Here is a 21,488-nt window from a genome sequence, read left to right as displayed (position 1 = left end):
ATTATTATTATTGATTCACAAGGAAGCCACTGCAGCTGCATCTGCTCCAGCTGACATCCATTGCCTGACACACAGTGCACAATGCAATGAAGAAGAAAGTTGCTGTCAGAAGTGCTTAAGCAATTCCACAGAGGTCTGTGGAATTTGGTCTGACATCATGTTTGCAAATGTTTTGCCCAAAAGCAAAGAGAAGCAATACACTCAGGAAGTGAAACCCACCAGTAAAATGGTGATGACCCATCTCATACACACACACACACACACACACATTTTCAGAACCGCTTGTCCCTTACGGGGTCACGGGGAACCGGAGCCTACCCGGCAACACAGGGCGTAAGGCCGGAGGGGGAAGGGGATACACCCAGGACGGGACGCCAGTCCGCCGCAAGGCACCCCAAGCGGGACTTGAACCCCAGACCCACCGGAGAGCAGGACTGCGGTCCAACCCACTGCGCCACCGCACCCCCTCCATCTCATACATCTGTAACAAAATATAAGTGCAAGGGTCACCTGTTTCAAAAAAAAAAAAAAAAAAAAAAAAAAAAAACATAAGGTGTTATAATAACCCTAATAACAGTAGCAAAGTAGAAGCAAGAGGATTTTTTTCACTACCAACTTTACTCTACAACTTCCCAACAACTGTAGCATGTAGTTATGTTACGAAATACATTTTCTACTGTCCTTGAAGATACATAAAATAGTTTTATGTGTACCTTTTCTCCTACAGGCTAGCAGTGATGTTCCTTAATGTGGCGTTCACAGGATTTCTTACCGTACTTTTATTCTGGTAATCCAGCAGTTTGCCTAAGGCTTACTGTTCTCTGACAGCTATTACTAACTGTATCCTTATATGATGGTACGAGTCCTAAGTGATATTTTAGAGCTCAGACTTTTAGTTTGCTTTTACGCTCTACAAATATTGTGTGATGGACAGGTTTGTCTGGCTGCTCAGATGAATCATATTATAGCACAAAATTCTACTTTGAAATGCAGCAGTTAGTCCGATTAGCTCAAATTCTTATAAATGTACTTTTGCTTGGATTTTATGGGTCTGAATTGGCTATATTTTGGATCACTGCAAAATTAAATGGTTATCCAAGATGGAATGCACTGAAAAGAAGACTAAAATAACAGACCAAAGGAAGAAATTGGGGGGAAAAGTGGGTTTATATATCCCCTGTTAAAATGGGTTCAGAACTAAATTGGTTTACATCTTGAAAATGCATTGTTTTGAAAAACAGGTAGGTAACTGTAGGGCACTGCATAAAATTTAATTGGAACATGGCTTTGCATATAAAGAAACCTCCCGTGTGATCAGGAGAAAACAAAAATCCTTCAAGATCTTCATTCAACCCAGATTAGCAAATTGACAAAAGTAAAATCTCAGTGTTATTAATAAGATTTTGTGCCTATAAATCGCTGAAGGTCACTGTGCAATGCTTTGTTCTTTTAAAAGGAAATTGGTAAGACATGCTATGGGGCCACTTTTACAGGATACATGCAGGAATCAGAGTGTATAAGGAATCAAATCAAAGATTGGGGGGGTGCCAAAGTTAACAAAGGTACTGACACTGCGCATGTACTCCGTAAGAGACAGAAGAACACACAAATGTCCCAGCAATATGGCAAATACACATACTCTCATACTGTGGTATATAGGTCCTTGGTACATGAACATTCACTTGTCCAGATTGTATGGATTTGTACCACTCACTGTGGTATAAGGATATGGTACCATGTCATCTGAACATTTCGGTGCATAAGCACATGAAATAGAAGCTAAAAGCAGGCAACCCGATTGAAACACCTCTGGTCCCAGCACACAAATACAATCAGCTGTGTGGTTCAACTGAGAATGTGGGAACAGATGCACACATGAAACACTGCATAGTGTTCATATTTGAACATCCTTGTTTCCATTGAACTGGTTGTTCTATTTTTATTTATTTTTTGTTTCATCATGTGCCCAAAGCAAATAAAAAATATTAAAATAATGGCAAAAAGAGAAAATCTGAAAAGAACGAGAACTGTTAGTTGTTTTAGTGTACACTTGGAAATGCTGAAGCATATCAAGTGTGGTGAGAAAAAATTATTGGCTATGGTTTTACCAATTGTCCATTGTCCGCTGTGTGGTGGGTCTGGGGTTCGAGCCCTGCTTGGGGTGCCTTGTGGCAGATCGGCATCCCATCCAGTGTGTGTCCCCTCCCCCTTAGGCCTTGTACCCTGTATTGCTGGGTTAGGCTTCTGCTCACCGCGATCCTGCTTGGCACAAGTGGTGGTAGACATTGGTTGGTTGGTTGGTTGGTTTTATGAAAATCTACAGTGCATTTTCTGCCTTTTTTGCACAGTCTGTAATTATTATACTACTAGTTTGATAAGGAGGATGTTCTTTTTTTTCCTTTGAATAATGTATTAATGGTCACGTATGTTTTGGGCTATTCTGGACTGAACTTGTGATTGTCTGGGAATGGATTATAATATTTCCCAAAGAAAATAGTTTCACATGGTGAGTGTGACATGACCTGGGTGACTGATATTTGTCAAGAATCAGGTGCTGACATTTTATTTCTGCTGGGGTCAAGAAGCACAACAAGCATTACGGCTTCAAAAGGGTTGCTCGCTGAACATGAAAGAAACATGAAAAATAAAAATGCATTGGCAGCACGATGCTTTAGGGCCTCAGCCTTTGATCCGAGGCTGCAAGTTCCGGAAGGATGTTTCGCTGTTGCGCCCTTGAGCAAAGTACTTAACCCTGAATTGCTTCAGTATAAATATTCAACTGCATAAATCCACCTGCTAAGCAATTAAATAGTAATTACTGTGATAATCATATGACTCATGTTAGACATTGCAGATATTTATACAAAGCTCTGATGTGAAAGCATTTATAGATAATGTCTTTTCAAAGACATACATGTCAAAGCCGAAAAATCCTATAGTTAGTGATAAGAATTTTTATGTTTTGCGGTCTTTATTTTTTCATCATCTTCATTTCAGCAACAAACCTCATCTGAAAAATCTCAGTGCTCGCTTATAATAAACTGTGTTGGTATATATTGCATTTGATATGGCCTTTGACTGAAGGGAAGTGATTTAGCGGTATTTAGACAGATCAAATGAGCTCACAATATACAGTCAGTGCAGCCTTTTCACAGCCGCAAAACTGGGTCATTAGCAATAATGTTTCCACCACCTGGATCTCCAGAGAAGGGAAAATCAGACCACTCTGTCAAGTTGAAACCCCAGGAGGTACAACACACCCCTGTCCTCCTGTCACTCTGCATCTGTACATTTCAGAAAAACTGTCCACAACAGCAGCAGATGGAATTAAACTGTAAAAGTCACACAAACGGCTGTATTTATAATTGAAAACATCCTCACCAAAGTTGTGCATACTGGAACCCAGCTTTTATTGTTTGAGTTGGTGTTGTTGATGTTGTGTGGAAAGGTGTTGTTTGAATTTGGTTGTCAACTTGTAATTGCTGATGAATGATTGGCATTGAGTTTAATTGTACAATTTGAAATGCGATTTATAAAACTGCCACTAGATGTCCATACGTTAATTACGTTCCTTGGTTTTTTGCGTAAATGCTAGAGAAGTGGGGTGTGGTGGCGCAGTGGGTTGGACCACAGTCCTCCTCTCTGGTGGGTCTGGGGTTCGAGTCCCGCTTGGGGTGCCTTGCAGTGGACTGACGTCCCGTCCTGGGTGTGTCCCCTCCCCCTCCGGCCTTACGCCCTGTGTTGCCGGGTAGGCTCCGGTTCCCCGTGATCCCATATGGGACAAGTGGTTCAGAAAATGTGCTAGAGAAGAAGAGTTTTGCCTCAGAGTGTACAAGTGGAGCGACGGATGTTTGTTGGTATTTTAATTAAATGTAACGTTTTATTAGAAACCCAGGAGTCGGTCTCGTCATTTGCGAACTTGAGAAGCTGCAACGTGGTTCGTGACAGCAGCACCCGCAGGGATTTTTTGCTTATTTTTTCTTTTTAAAGTAATACCTGCAAATAATAAATGCCATGCAGCAACATCTGAAACTTTTCACTTGTGCTTGTTTCATTTTGCTCCAATTTTCATACAGTATTTGATATTTCCAGTATAGGGCTGGTCTGAATCGTGAGACATTAATCTAATAACACGCACAGGTAACAGTCATACCTGAATCAATAACTGCTTTTAATGTGTAAGAAATGTGACATTATGAAGACACTATTTCCTTTTCTGCAGGAAAACAAATGAAATAAAGAGTTCACAGTATTTGAATGTGTCAGCCAAAGGTAACCACTCACTGCCAGCAATAACTGTGCTTGGCACATCCTCAGCTCTAATGAACTAGCAGTTAAGGACAAAGCAGCTCTCATCTACACCACCCACACAGACTGACACAGTGTTCCCTTTCCTCTGGGATATTTTGACATGGATAGTCAAACTGAGAATAATATAAATACATGAGAAATAGGTGCAAGGTCAGCGAGTATCATGTATAGACTGATTAAATTATTTTAACAGAGTACTTTCATTGTCTTTCTCCTTCAAAGATGTCTGTCTCTGGCAAGACTATAGAAGAGTTCACCTTGTCTTCATTACATTTAAGGTTAGGTGTTCTGGAAGTGGGGGGGCGCGATGGTGCAGTGGGTTGGACTGGGTCCTGCTTTCCAGTGGGTCTGGGGTCCGCCCTGGGTGTGTCCCCTCCCCCTCCAGCCTTTCGCCCCGTGTTGCCAGGTTAGACTCTGGCTCCCCGCGACCCGTATGGGACAAGAGGTTTCAGATGATGTGTGTGTGTGTGTGTGTGTATGTGTGTTCTGGAATTAAAAAGAGGCCATGAAGTCAAATATCTTCTTATCTAACTGAGAATTAAAAGGAAGCATGAAACATGCGTACAGACTGTCGTGATGCACATAGGACTCCAGCAGACGGACTTAAGTTCGAGTGCCGTTTTATTTGAAGGGGCAGGCAAGGGAATGGCCAGGGACAGACAGGGGTCAGTCGATCTACAGACGTCATTCTGAGGGACAGGCAGAGGCAAAAACCAGGAGTGCAGGAACAGGCCAAGGAGCTGGGCAGGAGAAACACAAGAGCAAGGTAGGGAAGCTGGGTGATCATGGAATGCTGCGGTTTGCTCTGATGAGGTTCCGCATGCAGAAACGTCCGAGCTGCCTTTGTCTTTTGTCTTTTGTCTTTGATATATAACTATTAAAAGTAAAGTAAAATCTAATTCATATCCAAACACCTTCTACTGGAGCTGCTTTCATGTATTGATTCTTACTCCTGTCAACTTCTTAATTCACAAGCTTTGACTGAGCTGTATTTTTAATTTTGCCCTGGATATGATGTATTTATTTAATTATTATTTTATTGGTTGTCCTGATTATGAAGTACATTTTTTGATATAATTATAATTGTCCTTGAGAATTTTAGACTGTATATGCATCCCTGCTTTAAAATTAAATACAGTATTAATTCTAACTAATTAATTGGTAATTTGAATAATTAACCACTGCTTAATAGTTGTTGCCCTTGAGCAATTAACTTAATAATTAATTAGACCTATTAAACAGAATGCTGATTTGTGCTCTTAAGAGGCTTGTGCAAAATCCAACTGTGCGCACACTTATTTTTTTCCCCCAAAATGCTAACCACTGATTTCTATGGAATTATATGCTTAATGAACCTTATGTTGACTATTGGAAGTTGAAAATTCAGGCCTTATTCAGGTCTTTACCAAACACTTTAAAATAAGGTCCCACTGCCTCTTAGCCAGGGTCTTTGCATTAGATCTTAACCTGGCACAGTACTAATATACTCTGACAATGTGAGACATTGCAACATACCACTCCTGGAGTTATAATTTCTGAAATTGTACAACTGAACTATGCAAACTTTACTGCAAACTAGTTATAGTTTCACTGGTCTTTCTGGGTGGATTCAATTCAATTTTGGATGCCAAGATCTCTCTTCAGAATAATGTCTGATGTGGTCAGTGAAAGGAATGACTATCCCTTTTTCCCTGTCTTCATGGGTGGAAGAAGAAAATTATGCCATTTCATTTCATTCATATTTACATTTACATTTATTTGTATATAAATATCTAGAAACATTCACTTGCCGAAATCATGAAGTGAGCATATGTTAGCGGTACAGATATTTTATTGTCTAGTTATGGATATCATGAATCTCATTCAATCCATATGAAAAAAGCACAAAAATTTTTCCAGAAAAAGGACCTTTAAACATCTGAACACAGAATAGCCCTAAACTCACCTTATTGCCAAAAGATCAATGCTCATGTTCGGTGCTACTGTATCAGCTCATCTCACAAATCCAATTCAATTATCTGCAACATGAGGAAAAAAATAGATTTATCCAAGTTCTGAAGACCTGGAGAAGGTTTTACTTTAGAGAAATAGGTTAAAATCCTTATTCCTTCTACTTTAGCTAGACAGAAACACTCAGTCTAGTTGGACTTGTTCACCAGTGAAATTGCAATAGATTTCTCTCAGGGCCTCAAACCAGGGAATGAGGGGAACCTTTACATGGACTCAGGAACAAAAGAAAGCATCAGTTAACATCAGCTGTTGAGGCAATTTGCAGTTGCAGAACACCTGTGCCAGAGCAATCAGATCATATCAGATGGAAAAAAACGTTTTTTATTTGTATAGTTTTAACTGTTATAGTCCTGAGTCAGAATGCTATGACACATCTTATTTTGTCACTCCTGGGTATGAAGACCCTTTAACTCTGCACCATGTTGGACCCAATCTAGAGTGCATCTGCAGCTCATAAGCTTTACCTTGACAAGAACAAGAAAGAGTATGGGTATGACAGGTGATGGTCAATAAAGATGTGCAGGACACTGCTACATAAGTTCATATTTCTTCTGTTTTTCAGACTGGTAACCTTATTGACTTGGGTGTAGGGTGGTACTGAGGAGGCTGAAGAACTATTCATTATTATAAATTAAAATATGAAACTAACATTACAAAAAGCACATTCAAAAAAGCATTTGTAAGAAGCAGCAGCCACACTCTTATATTTACACACAGGCACTTGTTATAACTGCTTGTCCTGAGCAGGGTTATGGCAAACTGGAGCCTAACCCGGCAACACAGGGCGCAAGGCTGGAGGGGGACGCCGGTCCGCTGCAGGCACCCCAAGCAGGACTCACACCCCAAAGCAGGACCCAGCCAAACTGACTGTGCCACTGTGCCACCGCACCACTGCCACCTCCCTCCAACATTTACATTTACATGTATTCATTTAGCAGATACTTTTCTCCAAAGCGATGTACATCTCAGAGAAATACAATGTGTGCATTACATTAGGAGAAAGGGAGATATAGTTGCAGACATGTGATTCTTAAGTACAATTAGTTTGTTTCTTAACGGGGGTGCGGTGGCATGGTGGGTTGGACCGGGTCCTGCTCTCCGGTGGGTATGGGGTTCAAGCCCCACTTGGGGTGCCTTGTGACGGACTGGCATCCTGTCCTGGGTGTGTCCCCTCCCCCTCCAGCTTTATGCCCTCTGTTGCCAGGTTAGGCTCCGGCTCCCCACAACCCCTTATGGGACAAACGGTTCAAACACTGTGTGTGTGTGAGTTTGTTTCCTTCCACTATATGCACCGATGTTCATCACATGAGTAGCTGCATAAAACTCAGAATAGATGAATCCTGATCACCTTCCTACATGTTTTTGTTCCACATGCATCTTCTCGCCGGTGTGTCGACAGTGTTTGGAAATGAGCAAGATTAACAGGGATACTTGACAAAGCCCTTGCTAAATATGTATCATTCAACGATCACTTCTTACTGAAATATTAATTAATATCCAAATCAGTCATCAAAATAATTGGCTCAGCAGGTACATAAATATACACCAGCCAGGATTAGGAATAAATTTTAGAGATAAAAGAAGAGTTAGATTTAAGTTAATAGTACTAGGAAGCAATAAGATTTTACCGGGAAACTAGAACAATAGATGGTTCTGGGGGGAGTGTCCTTGGAAGTCTTGTATCATTGTTTAGTTGGAAATGTAAATTTATTTATTTGTTTGGACTCCAGTACATCACAGGGTAGCCATACATTCTCAGTTTTACACACTACAGGCAATTTAGAGTCAGCCATTCACCCGAAACACACGTCTTTGCACTGTGCAAAGAACATCTTGAGAACAGGGAGGGAACATGAAAACTCTACATGGACCGAAGAGGGATCATAGCTCGATCCCACAGTACAGTGTTCCAGCTGGTCAACCTACTCCACTTTAGTGCCACTATAAAATAAAACAAAATAAAAAAAATAACTGGCACTATAATAAAAAATAACAATACAGTGATATTAACCTTCATATTGAAAAAATCTCATTCACTTATTATAATGCTGTGGCTTATACTCTGCAGAGGATCTCTCATTTGCTAGTTATTAATTTAAGGTGATTAGACATATTGCGACCCTAATTGCTTGCAAATTTAAACTGACCTGAACGGTTGCTGAAGGTGGAACAGCCATCAAATAGCATGGTATTTGTAAGTACAGGTTTACAGCTTGTACAGTGTGGTGAAACAAGAAGAGTCCAAAAATCTCATGATAATGCTGAATCTGAGAGACCCACTCATTTTCCACATCCAAGCACCTGAAATCTGAAAAAGTGAAAAGAAAAAAAAAAAACTGGGAAAATGGATTGGCATGCCTGTCTCCCTATGTCCAAGAGGGGGTTTTGGTATCAGTTTTGGTGTATATATATATATATATATATATATATATATATATATATATATATACACACACACACATACACGTTACAGCAAGGACAAGATGTATTTTAACGTTAACAGAGAGCCAAACAGAGAGTACTTATATAATAAGGATATTGAGAGAAAAAAAAAAGTGTTATCTGCCTTTTTCTCTTCATGTTCATATTCACATCTCTCTGTCACAACCCCAGCAAGTGAAAGTCCCAGGTCTGCCAGGGGCATCACCTGAGATCCATGTAATTAAGCCAACACACCTGATCAATTAACCTGATCACTTCCAAGCCATATAAAGGGGTTGCATCGGCTCAGCGCTTTACTTGTGATTGACAAGTGGCTCATGTTCACTGAGCTGTTCCTCACGCTACTGTTCTAGTGTGTTTTGGTTCTAGTCCCAAGCTCCTGTCCTGTCTATGCCAGTCTATTGTAACCCTGTCCGGGTCCTGTGTATCACCTTGCCTTTACCATGCATGTTTTCATAAGCTCCGTTCACAAAACACTACTTCATTTATTGTACAACACCCTGTGTGTCTTTTGTTCTGTATCCATCACAGCACCCATTTACTTTAATTCCTGGTTGGCACTATGCACTTGTGTTGACGCTTTGCGATTGGGATTACTACACTTAATGTCCATGCCTGGACAGTGCAGTAAAACACGTATGTGTTCGTTTTATGTCTGGATGTTACACTCACCTTTGTCAGTCTGTAAAGGGGGGAGACCAGTATATAAAAGCAACACTGCCAAGGTTGTGCTTTACATACACTCTGATTTCATTGTTCTTCACACTACATATCCATGCTTTGTTTTCTCAACTTATTGCTTCAGTTAAAATCTCTACCTGTATGATGTTGTAAATTTTGTCATTTTAATTTAACCAAAAAATATCTTGTATTAACGGGGGGTGCGGTGGCGCAGTGGGTTGGGCCACAGTCCTGCTTTCCGGTGGGCCTGGGGTTCGAGTCCTGCTTGGGGTGCCTTGTGATGGACTGGTGTCCCCTTCTGGGTGTGTCCCCTCCCCCTCTGGCCTTACGTCCTGTGTTACCGGGTAGGCTCTGGTTCCCCGTGACCCCGTATGGGACAAGCAGTTCTGAGTGTGTGTGTGTGTGTGTGTATCTTGTATTATAGAAGTTTACTACAAAAATGAGTTAAGTAGTAGATTGCAATACCTCTATACTGGCTACAAATGCTCAGGTTGGCAAACCAAATTTAATAATCCATAAATCATTATCTTATCAATACACCCAAATCTCTCATTTGAGCCTGAAAGTGACTTTAGCAATTTGAGATTTCACTAGCACACATCCACACACAACCTGGGTAATGTGTAACAGCTCTCAAGTATTTAATTTCAGACATTCACTTTAGAAAAGAATTTAATTTGCCCCTATTTATAAGTGGCCACAAAAGTCATGCTGCCTTATGGAATATGATTTCCATTTTCTCACCAGCAGACCCAAAGAACCCTGCTAACAAAATATTGCTCCTTACCTTAGAACTGACCATGTGCACATTGCAAGGGGCAAGATCAGGTGCTGATTTAAATTAAGAAAATGTGTGCACATTTGTATATGTGTGTGTGCGTGTGTGTGTGTGTGTGTATTTTTTGTATTTCATATGACTTTCTATTGTTTCTCATTTAAACAACAGCAGAAGCTTTTTGTCATTCAGTAATTAGTAAATCTCAAGGAGTAAAGTGTTTGGGGTAAGATGGTTTCATGGGATAGAACATTTCTTTGGGGTCACTGAACTCACCAATGCAGGAGTGCGCAGTTTTCTCAGCTGAGACGAGACACAGCTGGGTCTCACTTGAGCAATTTGCAGTATTCTCCAATGTGCAGAAAATAAACTAAAAAAAAGTGACACATCTACTTGGCTTCATATTTTTGCCAAATTTATACAAAAATTGATGTAGTGGTATGTAGTCCTGCAGGCTGACTTTGTTGTATACAGAAATGAGTCAGTTGTTCATGTCTATAAAATTAAAAAATACACACACACACACACATTTCCAGAACCGCTTGTCCCATACGGGGTCACGGGGGAACCGGAGCCTACCCGGAAACACAGGGCGTAAGGCCGGAGGGGGAGGAGACACACCCAGGACGGGACGCCAGTCCGTCGCAAGGCACCCCAAGCGGGACTCGAACCCCAGACCCACCGGACAGCAGGACCGTGGTCCAACCCACTGCGCCACCGCACCCCCCTAAAAAATATATATATAAATTTTATTCTGGAGAATGAAAATGACCAGTCCTCAATTGTACTGTTTATTGTGCTGATCTTTAAACTTTTCACTCTGAAATAAAGTTATTAACCACTGGATAAGCTCAATATAGCAATTCCGGGTTTATTTTTTGTTTCCTCATTGTTAGCAAAGAATTAACCTGCACAAATTCTTTTTTACCAGTTTTTTTTTTTTTTTTTTTTTAAATTGCAAAAAGCAAACAAACAAAAAAAGCTATGCACTATACACTAGCAATTATGCATTCTGAAAACTCTGTCAATGTCTTCATGTGGTCAGTATCGCCGCTAAACCTAAAATATCGAAAGATAAAGTCCTATTAACCTCTCCAGCCTTAAAATGTAACCCCTGTAAAATGTACCTCTACCTTAAATGTAAATGTTTATACCTACCTCAATTTTAAAAATATAATATATATATGTACAGTACTTGGAGGGTGATTTGCTACGGTTGATAAAGTTTTATGCAGCTACTCGTGTGATGAACGTTGGTTCATACGCTGCTAAGAAACACAATAACTGTACTGAAGAATCGCATGTCTGCGTCTTAGTCTCTCTTCCTGCTAATGGAATAAACACATTCTATTTTCTATGAGATGTGCGTTGCTGTCGAGAAAAGCATCTGCTAAATTTAAATGTAAAAATACAAAACGTATAGTGGTGCAGGACATGCATTTGTAACTTGAAGGTTGTTGATTCAAGACCCAGTACCCATTACTGCTCTAGTTTCCTTGAGCGCCGTGCTTAACCTTCGGTCATGAGCTCCTACTACACACTCATTTCAAAGACCATCTTGCAAGCTGACAGGATATAAAAGCATGATGAGCCTGGATTTTTATCTTACAAAGTTAACTTCTAAAGTCGGTGGATGTTGTCGGGCGACTGGGTCACATTGGGCTGGCCCGGGGAGGGGTGCTGGGCTCAGCGCTCTTTCAATTAATGGCCCCTCTTTCCCAGCAGCGTGTCCTCTTTCCATCAAACTTTAGACTCCCTGTCAGACGCCCTCCAGACATGAAAGGCGACACAAATTACCTGTCTTGTAAAATTTCAGGGCGTCAGAATTGAGAGAAACATCAGGTTGCCACTTTTCCCTGGTTTAGAGGAGAAAGGGAGCGATAATTTCTCAAGCCACAGAGCAAACATTTCCTTTATATTTATGATAATAACACGGATGGTATAAAAAAGGATTATTTCTTCATTAAATGTAATTCCACTGAAGCAATGAATTTTTCTTTCCATTTTTACAGTTCTGTGCCACTGTAGAACTTAAATTTTTAGACCTTCTTCAGAACTTTGATTATTTTTCAAATGCTTCTAAAATCTTACAGAATGAAATTACATTACTGCACAGCGCAATATAATATTTAATCCGCAAAATGATATTAAATCTGCAAGACTGTAATTTGTCTGATGAACCTTATCATAAAAGATAATATTCTGGATTATCTCCAATTTTTGGTTTAAGACACATGGAAGTCTGTTGACCTTTTCTTGACCTTCATAACCATAGTTACTGCAGCAGACAGCAATGCCAAAGCCTCTCTAGTGTACATTTTACTTGTCTAATTTTTGCGCTTTTGTTATTATTATTATTATTATTATTATTATTATTATTATTATTTTGCAAAATACCCTTATTAAATTGAATTAAATATATTTTGTTTATACATAGGGACATGAGGATGTGTGTTAAAAATGTATGTATGTTTGCATATATTGTTTACAGTAGCAATTAAACTGGACCATAAAATAGGGGAAATATGGAGTTTAATTAGGGGGGTGCGATGGTGCAGTGGTTTGGACCAGGTCCTGCTCTCCAGTGGGTCCAGGCTTTGAGTCCCGCTTGGGGTGTCTTGTGATGGACTGGTGTCCTGTCCTGGGTGTGTCCCCTTCCCCTACAGCCCTTTGCCCTGTGTTGCCAGGTTAGGCTCTGGCTCCCTGCGACCCTGTATGGGACAAGCGGTTCAGATGGTGTGTGTGTGTGTGTGCATACTTTAATTTCTCACATAACTTAATAATATAATACGTAATATGTATAAAGCCTGATGACCCTATACTCAGACGCCCACACTCAGTTTGCCACTGAAATGCGCAAGGAGACTAAGTGCATCAAGTGGTGAATCCCGTAAATCCCTAGTGTGAGCTCTACTCTCCCAGGAAGCTTTGCAGGAGGTTGTTTGATTTCCCACGTGTGCCCACAGGGTACAGCACACAAAGAACAGGGTTTAACGAGGGAAACCCTCTCGCTGGCGCTGTGCCTGCTCTCTCCATGGGGAACGTGCTCAACATGTTTTTTTCTGCATCCTATGAATATTTGAAGAAAACGGCTGTGACACCAGCGTGATGATGCGTATTTCCTGTACTCACATTATGGAATCTGAGCTCAGTCCAGAGACGTGCACTTGCCTTGCCATGTCACATGTTCCCATTCTGACAACACTTTCCTTTGTGCTTTCATCCAATCATTCCAACGCCTCTCTCTCTCTCTCTCTCTCTCTCTCTCTCTCTCTCTCTGTATGTCTCTCACTTTTTAGTAGGAGAACTCGATTACACTTCCAAAGGAATGTTGGGGACATGCCCTTTGAGTTATTTATTTCAGCAGCTCATTTGGAACCATGACCACATACCACCAGTGAATTGTTCTCACTCCTGTAATTGACCATTTTATGTCAGAATGTGTGCCTGCTTCTTCAGCCGAGAATATTTCCAGTGTCTCCATAAAGACGGTGTCGTGTCTTGGAACAAAATCTTTCCATGCCCTTTGAATAAATAATTGAAAAATCTATTAATGAATTTATTACTTGTGCAATAACAGATGTATAAAATATATTAATAGGACAGTAATGCATTTCTGCATTTACATTAATCCATTTAGCAGATGCTTTTCTCCAAAACAACTTCCAATGAACACTATGTAGTAGTATCAGCTTTATTCACCAAGGTGACTTACACTGCTAGATACACTACTTACAATGGGTCACTCATCCATACATCAGTGAAACACACTTTCTGTCTGTCACTCACACCCAATACAATATAATAAGGCCATTGTTGAAGGGTAGACTAGCATGTAAAATTGAAATTGTGTATGTGTGTGTGTGTGTGAGAGAGAGATTACTCTGTGATGGATTGGCTTCTCATGGTGTACCTTCCCTCACAATCTATGAGGGACACTTTTGACTTTGCATTACCATGACTCTGAGTTTAGACAAGTGATCCTGAAAGGATCAATTATTCAGTGAATCCATTTTTATATTTGTCAAAATGGTGTTATAACTGTAGACAAAATCTAAGGTGATGAATGAGTGCAGTGTGACATACAGTAAAATTTTGTGAATGAGCAAAGTGAAAGCAACAAACAGCTGGCTTCCTCAAACACAACACTATTAAATACAAAGCAACCAAACACAACAAAGTACTTACCAGTGTTCATTATATTTATTCAGATTTGTACAAGTTGTAACTAAGTCATATTCTGAGTTATGACTGTGGAATAAATCCCTGAATTGGATCACATTTATTCTCTCAGTGTTACAAACTACAATATTTTCAAACTGAAATTTTCTATCGATATGTTCATTCTCAATTTCAACGGAAATTGAGAACTAATCATAGGAAACGCATTGAAGACTTTAGATGCTTTTCATGTCAGAGCAGTTCTCTTGCTCTGCAAAAAACGAAATTAAGGATATTTATCTTTCTTATCCAGAGTCTAATATTGTTCACTGCAGCATTTGGAGAATACGGTGTGATAAATGCTCCATTTGTTTCAGCTGTTAAAAATGCTACTTGTCAGCTAACAATCGCGATAAATATTTTCATACCTCACTGCCCTGAAATGACCCACCCGACAGTGCTGCTTTACCTATTTAAGTTTTTCTGACTTACCCTTTCAGCAACTTCAGAATAGCGTTGGCTAAAATGTAGTGTCCTGAACATTTGCCAAATGTCAGTTAAAGATGCCAAATTATTTTATTCTCCAGCTTAGCTGTACAAATGAAGCTATTAAACTTGAGCTATTGATACAGTTATTATGTTTTCGGAGCCGCTTGTCCCATAAAGGGTTGCAGGGAACCGGAGCCGAACCCGGTAACACAGGGAGTAAGGCCGGAGGGGGAGGGGACGCACCCAGGACGGGATACCAGTCTGCTGCAAGGCACCCCAAGCAGGGCTCGAACCCCAGACCCACCGGAGAGCAAGACCCGGTCCAACCCACTGCACCACCGCGCCCTACAGTTATTATGGCAATTACTGAAATGGCTATTGACACTTGAAATGAATGCTATGCAAAGCAAGTATGGAACTACAATTTATGATTCACTTTTAATACCAGCATAAGTTCAGATGAACCACTTTGTTAATACAGTCCTATTGGTGCAATAATAATAATAGTAATAATGATCATCCATCATCATCTTCATCATCAACATACAAATGTTTTTATCCAAGACATCTTACATACTGCAGAAGCTGTGAACTGTTTTAAAGGACTAAAGTTGTTGAAGCTGGGGTTTCAGATCTAAGATTACAACTGTCCTTTGTGTAAACTCACTTATTCGCATGCTGTTTCTCTTCTGTCCACACTGAACATTGAAGATACTTCCTGAAGATACTTCCTTCACCATAAGTTATTCGTAACACTTCAGTAGTCCTGGCGGGACACTTCCAAGAGCTTTTTCACCCAGCCAAGCAGTGAAATACCTGATTCAACCCATTTAAGTGGAAATATTGGTAGACTCAATCCCCAAGACCCAAGACCTACAATTGAATAGCTGAAAAGACAGTATGGCCCATAATTATTTATCCATTTAAAAAACAAAGACACAGACAATTATACTCATTAAATTCACTCAGTTTTCATAGTAAGCTATTGTTTTAACTCTGTTGCATGTTATTTTGGAGAAAGTGCCTGCTAAATGAATGTGTTAATGTTGAGGATGACATTATGGACTGATGAAAACAGTGTTTCCTTCTTTGTCCTCACGTAAGCAGTCAACTGCGACCAAACAAATAGGCAAACAATGTGCTTGAGGCTTCTTTATGGGTATTTATGTTTCTGAATTAACCTACTAATTGTTCATTAGAGGATAAGCGTGCAGGCACTCATGCAAGAAATGAAGAATTTTCTTCCACTGAATTACCACTTGAAAGGCCCAAGCAATATTTAATTGATGTTTTGTGCATTCCAAAAAAATACAAAGGTTACTTTACAGGAACATTACAGTAACAAGCCAACAAAATCAATAAAACAGTGGAATATAGTTGAGCAAGTGGGGAAAAGCAATCTGTGGGTCTACAGGTATTCAAAATATTTAATTGTGTTTTGGTTCTACTAATTGTATTTGTGTTTTGCAGAAGTCAATACAAATAGCTTTTGCGCTTTTGGAGACATCACACTAAAATTTTTACATGTTTGATTTTAATAGTGTAGTGATACATGTAGCATCAGGTAAGATGATAGTTTCTTAATCCCTGTATAAAAATACACATGAGCAGCTCAATGTGATACAAAACCACAAATATGGCACTTAACAAAGTGCACAGTTATATGAACAAAATGAATAAGAAATTAAATTAAATCAACATTTACCATTATACTAGAGCAGTAAGAAGACTGATTAGAGAAGTGCAACAACTCAAGATGCTCAAAGCACCGCACTGCTTCACTGTATTGAGGAGTTATTAGGAATTATCATGTAATAATGACATCTTGCTCTTCAAAACAAAGTTGTTGACTGATAATAGAAGAAGTAGATACACACACACACACACACACACACACACACACACACACACAAAGGAAAACACTAAAGAAATCCCATTTTCTGTGCAGTCATGTGTTACAACATGACCTGAATCCAATTTATTCTCATTGCAGTACAACCGATCTTCAGTATCCAACATCATTCGCTTCCCCATAACATCTTTCTTGATAGATATATGGGTTATGTACAAAAGGGAGAGCTGCATCAATTTGCCATTGATCACTACTTAATTAAAATATCTTTGAGGTAGAAAACAAAGCTTCACACCAGATGGAGAGAAGAAAATTGTATAAGTATGCCTCTTCAGTATTGATAATTACAAATAAACATCTTTATCTAGACAACCATGACAAACTGTAAATAGTAATAAAACTAATTTGTGTACACCTGTGTGATCCACCAAATGTTTACAACTTTACAAAGTTCTCCAATGAACATCTGACAATGTTCTCCAATTTTTCTCCAGTTTACCCTAAAACAGCCATCCACTGTCATGAAGAATAATTATTGAGAAAGTCTGGTTTATATCTAATGGAACACATTTTTTCCCAGAGAAAATGTTGAATTTTTGGTATTTTTAAAGAAATCTAAAATATATCAAGACTCAAAAAAATAAAGGAACCTTGTTATCCACATTGGAAATTTACTTAATGTGTAATGGAGAAAGAAGATATGGCAAAATTAGAATAACATATTTCAGATATGATGGATTTGCAATACATCGCTTGCAATTATTCAATGTTCAGTGGTAGATTTGTGCCAATTCCCTTTTCTGGTTTGTACGCAAAACAGACCAACATTCTGCATTGCTTCCAAAATATTAGATGTCTGAGAAAATTATTTTCCATAGTGCGTAATACCCTGAACACCACTATGTAGCCTACTGTATACTGGTAAACCTTTAGCAGAACAGTTGTTCAAAGGATCATTTATGTGCCCGGGAAGTCTTTAGATCTTCTCATTTATATGCATTCTACAAATGCAAAACTTTCTTGTTTATTTCTTCTGTTTATTTTTTCAAGCTGTCCTTCAGCTACTTTGCAGATGTGAAACTTGTTAGATCAGGAAGGAACTTCTTAATAGGTGCTAAACTTGTTAGGCCATTAAAAGTTTTATATACCAAACACTAATGATCTACATTAATATTACTAGTATCTGAAAATTGTGCAAGGCTGCTTTTAAAATAGAGTAAATATTGACAAGGGAATACATTTTAAATATACAATTATTAATTTAGCAGACGCTTTTGTCCAAAGCGATGTACATCTCAGCAAAAGTACAATTTATGCATTACATTAAGAGAAAGAGAAAAGAGTAAACCTAGTTTGTTACCTTCTGCTTGCTGCACCGATCTTCATCGTTCAAGTAGGTGCATAAAACACACACACACACACACACACACACTTTCAGAACCGCTTGTCCCGTACAGGGTCACGGGGAACCGGAGCCTACCCGGCAACACAGGGCGTAAGGCCAGAGGGGGAAGGGGACACACCCAGGACGGGACGCCAGTCCATCACAAGGCACCCCAAGCGGGACTCGAACCCCAGACCCACCAGAGAGCAGGACTGCGGTCCAACCCACTGCGCCACCGCACCCCCCTGCATAAAACACAGGATAGACAAATCCTGATACCCTCCTACCATTTTTTTTTTTTTTTTTTAAATATTATAAGATACACAAACAATCACATATAATGCCAGAGCAGCAGCTGTATGAAGGATTATCTGGTAATGCTCATGAAGTTACAGTACATGAACATACACCGTACATGAGCTGGAGAAATCTTGGGTGAAATGGGTCCAGAAAAGGTGAGTTTTCAGACCCTTCTTGAAAACAGACAGGATTTCCACAGTTCTGAGTGAGAGGTGAAGGTCATTCCACCACAATGGACCCAGAACCGAGAACCTCCATGCTTTACCTTTCATGCGTAGGACCACCAAGAGAGCAGAAGTAGACAAGCGAAAGGGTCTTGCTGGAGTGCAGCAGTTGATCAAGTCCTGTAAATAGTTGGGAGCAGTTCTATTGATGGATCTGTAGACAGTAACTAGGGTCTTGAATTTGATTCGGACAGCTATAGGAAGCCAGTGCAGAGAAATGAGTAGAGGAGATACGTGTGAACACTTTGGCAAATCAAACACAACTTGTGCAGCAGCATTCTGTGATAGCTGCGGAGGTTTGATAGCAGTAGCAGGAAGGCCACACAGGAGAGAGTTGCAGTAGTCCAGACGGAAGTCACCATGGTCTGGACAAGTAGTTGGGCACAGCCAGTTGTGAGGTGGGGATGGATCCTATGAATATTATGCAGAATGTATCTGCAGGACTGGGTTGTGGCTTCAATGTGCTGAGAGAAAGACAGACTCTTGTCAGTCATTACTCCCAGACTCTTAGCCAAGGAGGTAGGTGAAATGAGTGAGTTGTCCAGTTTGATCAATAGATCAGGACAAGAGGACAGGCCAGCTGAGAGGTGAAGAATCTCTGTTTTGGAATACTTTGCATAAGGTCAGGATTTTTAAACGGAGCATTTATATTATTTCAGTTTCATTCTAAATGTCTTTAGTAAATTACCAATAGACTGCATGGTAGAAATAAATAACACTGTAAAAATGAATATGCAGCATTGCTGTATTTTTTTTTTTTTTTTCTGTTAGAAAAAAGTTTTAGGGTGGTGAGTGTGTCTTCTCTCAGTATTTCCTGTTCAGACAGGAGTAACATAGTAAAATTACTGGCATGAGATTTTGAAACAGCTAGGCATCACTTTTCATATGAGATCTTTAAAAATGCAGAGCAAAAGTTCAGGCATTACTTTATTTGTTCATAAAATGTTGTATTATCCACCGGTTTATTGTTTTCTCTCTTCCATACGACCAGAAAGCGTGGAGCACATGAGAATCACTTTGGGGAGTCAATTGCCTTCAGGTCCATAAACATGATGCATCCAAACTGTTGAATTACACTGAATTTCATCTGTATTCTCTCTGCATGTTAGTAACAGCAATTCTGGCTATGGAGAGGAGTTTTATGCCTTTAATTTGCATTTTTACCCTCTCAAACACACACATACACCACTATGTTAAACCTGCAATGATTTTTTTTACATGATACATATATTCTTGTTGAGCTTTAGTTAACAAAATTCATTAAACAAATTAAAATGGCTGAGCTTGTTTCATCGAGGTTATCAGTTGCAATCTGTGACTTTTATAGGTGTAGTGATTCTTCATGTAGTACATGACAAACAGTATTTCACTAATTTATAGAGTGGAAGGCAACACTGAAGAAATTTATGATCCGCACATAGCAATAAATATCTTGTTTCAAACTTGTATATTGATTTTTGCATTGCTGAATCCGAAACAATTAATTTCATAATTAAGATGTCAATAAGTGAATAAGAATTTCCATTGCATTTGAACTCCAGGACATTTATTATTTCTATTCTTTTTCTGTGGGTCTTTTATAAATTGAAACTTAAATACAGCTCTTTGTTTTAATATGTGAAATATGCCCTAATATGTTTGCTTGACAAGAATATTTGCTGATTATTTGCATTTAAAATTCAACCTTTGTATATTTTACCCTGCACATTAACACTTTATATCTTAAGATATCTTTATAGTCCATAATTTCATGCACCAATCCATATTAAGTCATCTGTAAATGATAGAATAGGGTCTAAATTAATTAAAATTATTTCCATTTTAGCCACATTTTTAATTTTTTGTATGTATGGAAGAGTACATGTTCTAGTTCTCTGGGGTTTTGCGATGAAGTAAAGTCATCTGTTGCCTCACGTACTGCTGGAGGGAAAAGAAAAAAATAAATAAATAAAATCATTTTAATAATACAAACGATGGAGTCTTGTTTGTCAATTAGCCTCAGAAAATTTCACTATCATAGCCCTCAACTCGTATAAGCTGTTTATTTACAAAAAGTACTTAAAAAGGAGGCATAGGTATATATTAATTCATAACAAAAATGTCAGGTGATTTTCAAACACCGACTGTCACTTGTCTTTTCGATACATTGAGATTCAGTCCAGAACCTCAAAAAAGATGGAAAAGCCTTTATATTCTGTTTTTAATTGATTTAACTGCTGCTGAATTTGAGTATTGCTGACAATTTCTACATGAGGACAAAACAAGTATGCTGTCAACTAATCTGCCTTTTTATCATCAGTTAAATCATTTTAGAAATTGTAAAGCAGATGCTCAGGAAACTGCCATGGCTTTTGCTGGTCAACACTGGATATTTGTGATATGAAGTCTTACCAGCTTTTTAAGTATAATTAAAAATGATAATTAATAGACAATTAATGGACTATGGAAAGAAGTTGTTAAAGTTGAAAATTCACTGAACACTTCTGAAAAATAAATGATAATGCATACATTTTTATTTATATTAAGAAGCATTAAAAATAGTGTTCTGATAACCTGTGATTGCATTTAAAATCTGCAAAAAAATTATACGCACGCATATATTTGTATAGATTGTTCATCTTTTTACAGTACTTTGCAGAAGAACTTTGAATAACCATTTTGCTTTGAGTCTTTGGTTAGGTACGTGGCTATCATCTTTTCACTTCAGGGAGATGTAATTTTGTTCATTCATCCTGACAAAATGACTGCAGTTCTGACATTTTGAACACGGATGGTTCTTAGACTATTTTTGCCTGGTTTTAGGTCAGAATTTCGACCAGCCCACTCAAAAGCTTTGAATCGGTTGCTGTTGAACCACTC

The sequence above is a fragment of the Scleropages formosus genome, chromosome 7, assembly GCF_900964775.1.
Source record: "Scleropages formosus chromosome 7, fSclFor1.1, whole genome shotgun sequence".
Lineage (NCBI taxonomy): Eukaryota > Metazoa > Chordata > Actinopteri > Osteoglossiformes > Osteoglossidae > Scleropages > Scleropages formosus.
The sequence above is the reverse complement of the archived record's forward strand: the minus strand, read 5'-3'. Positions refer to the sequence as shown.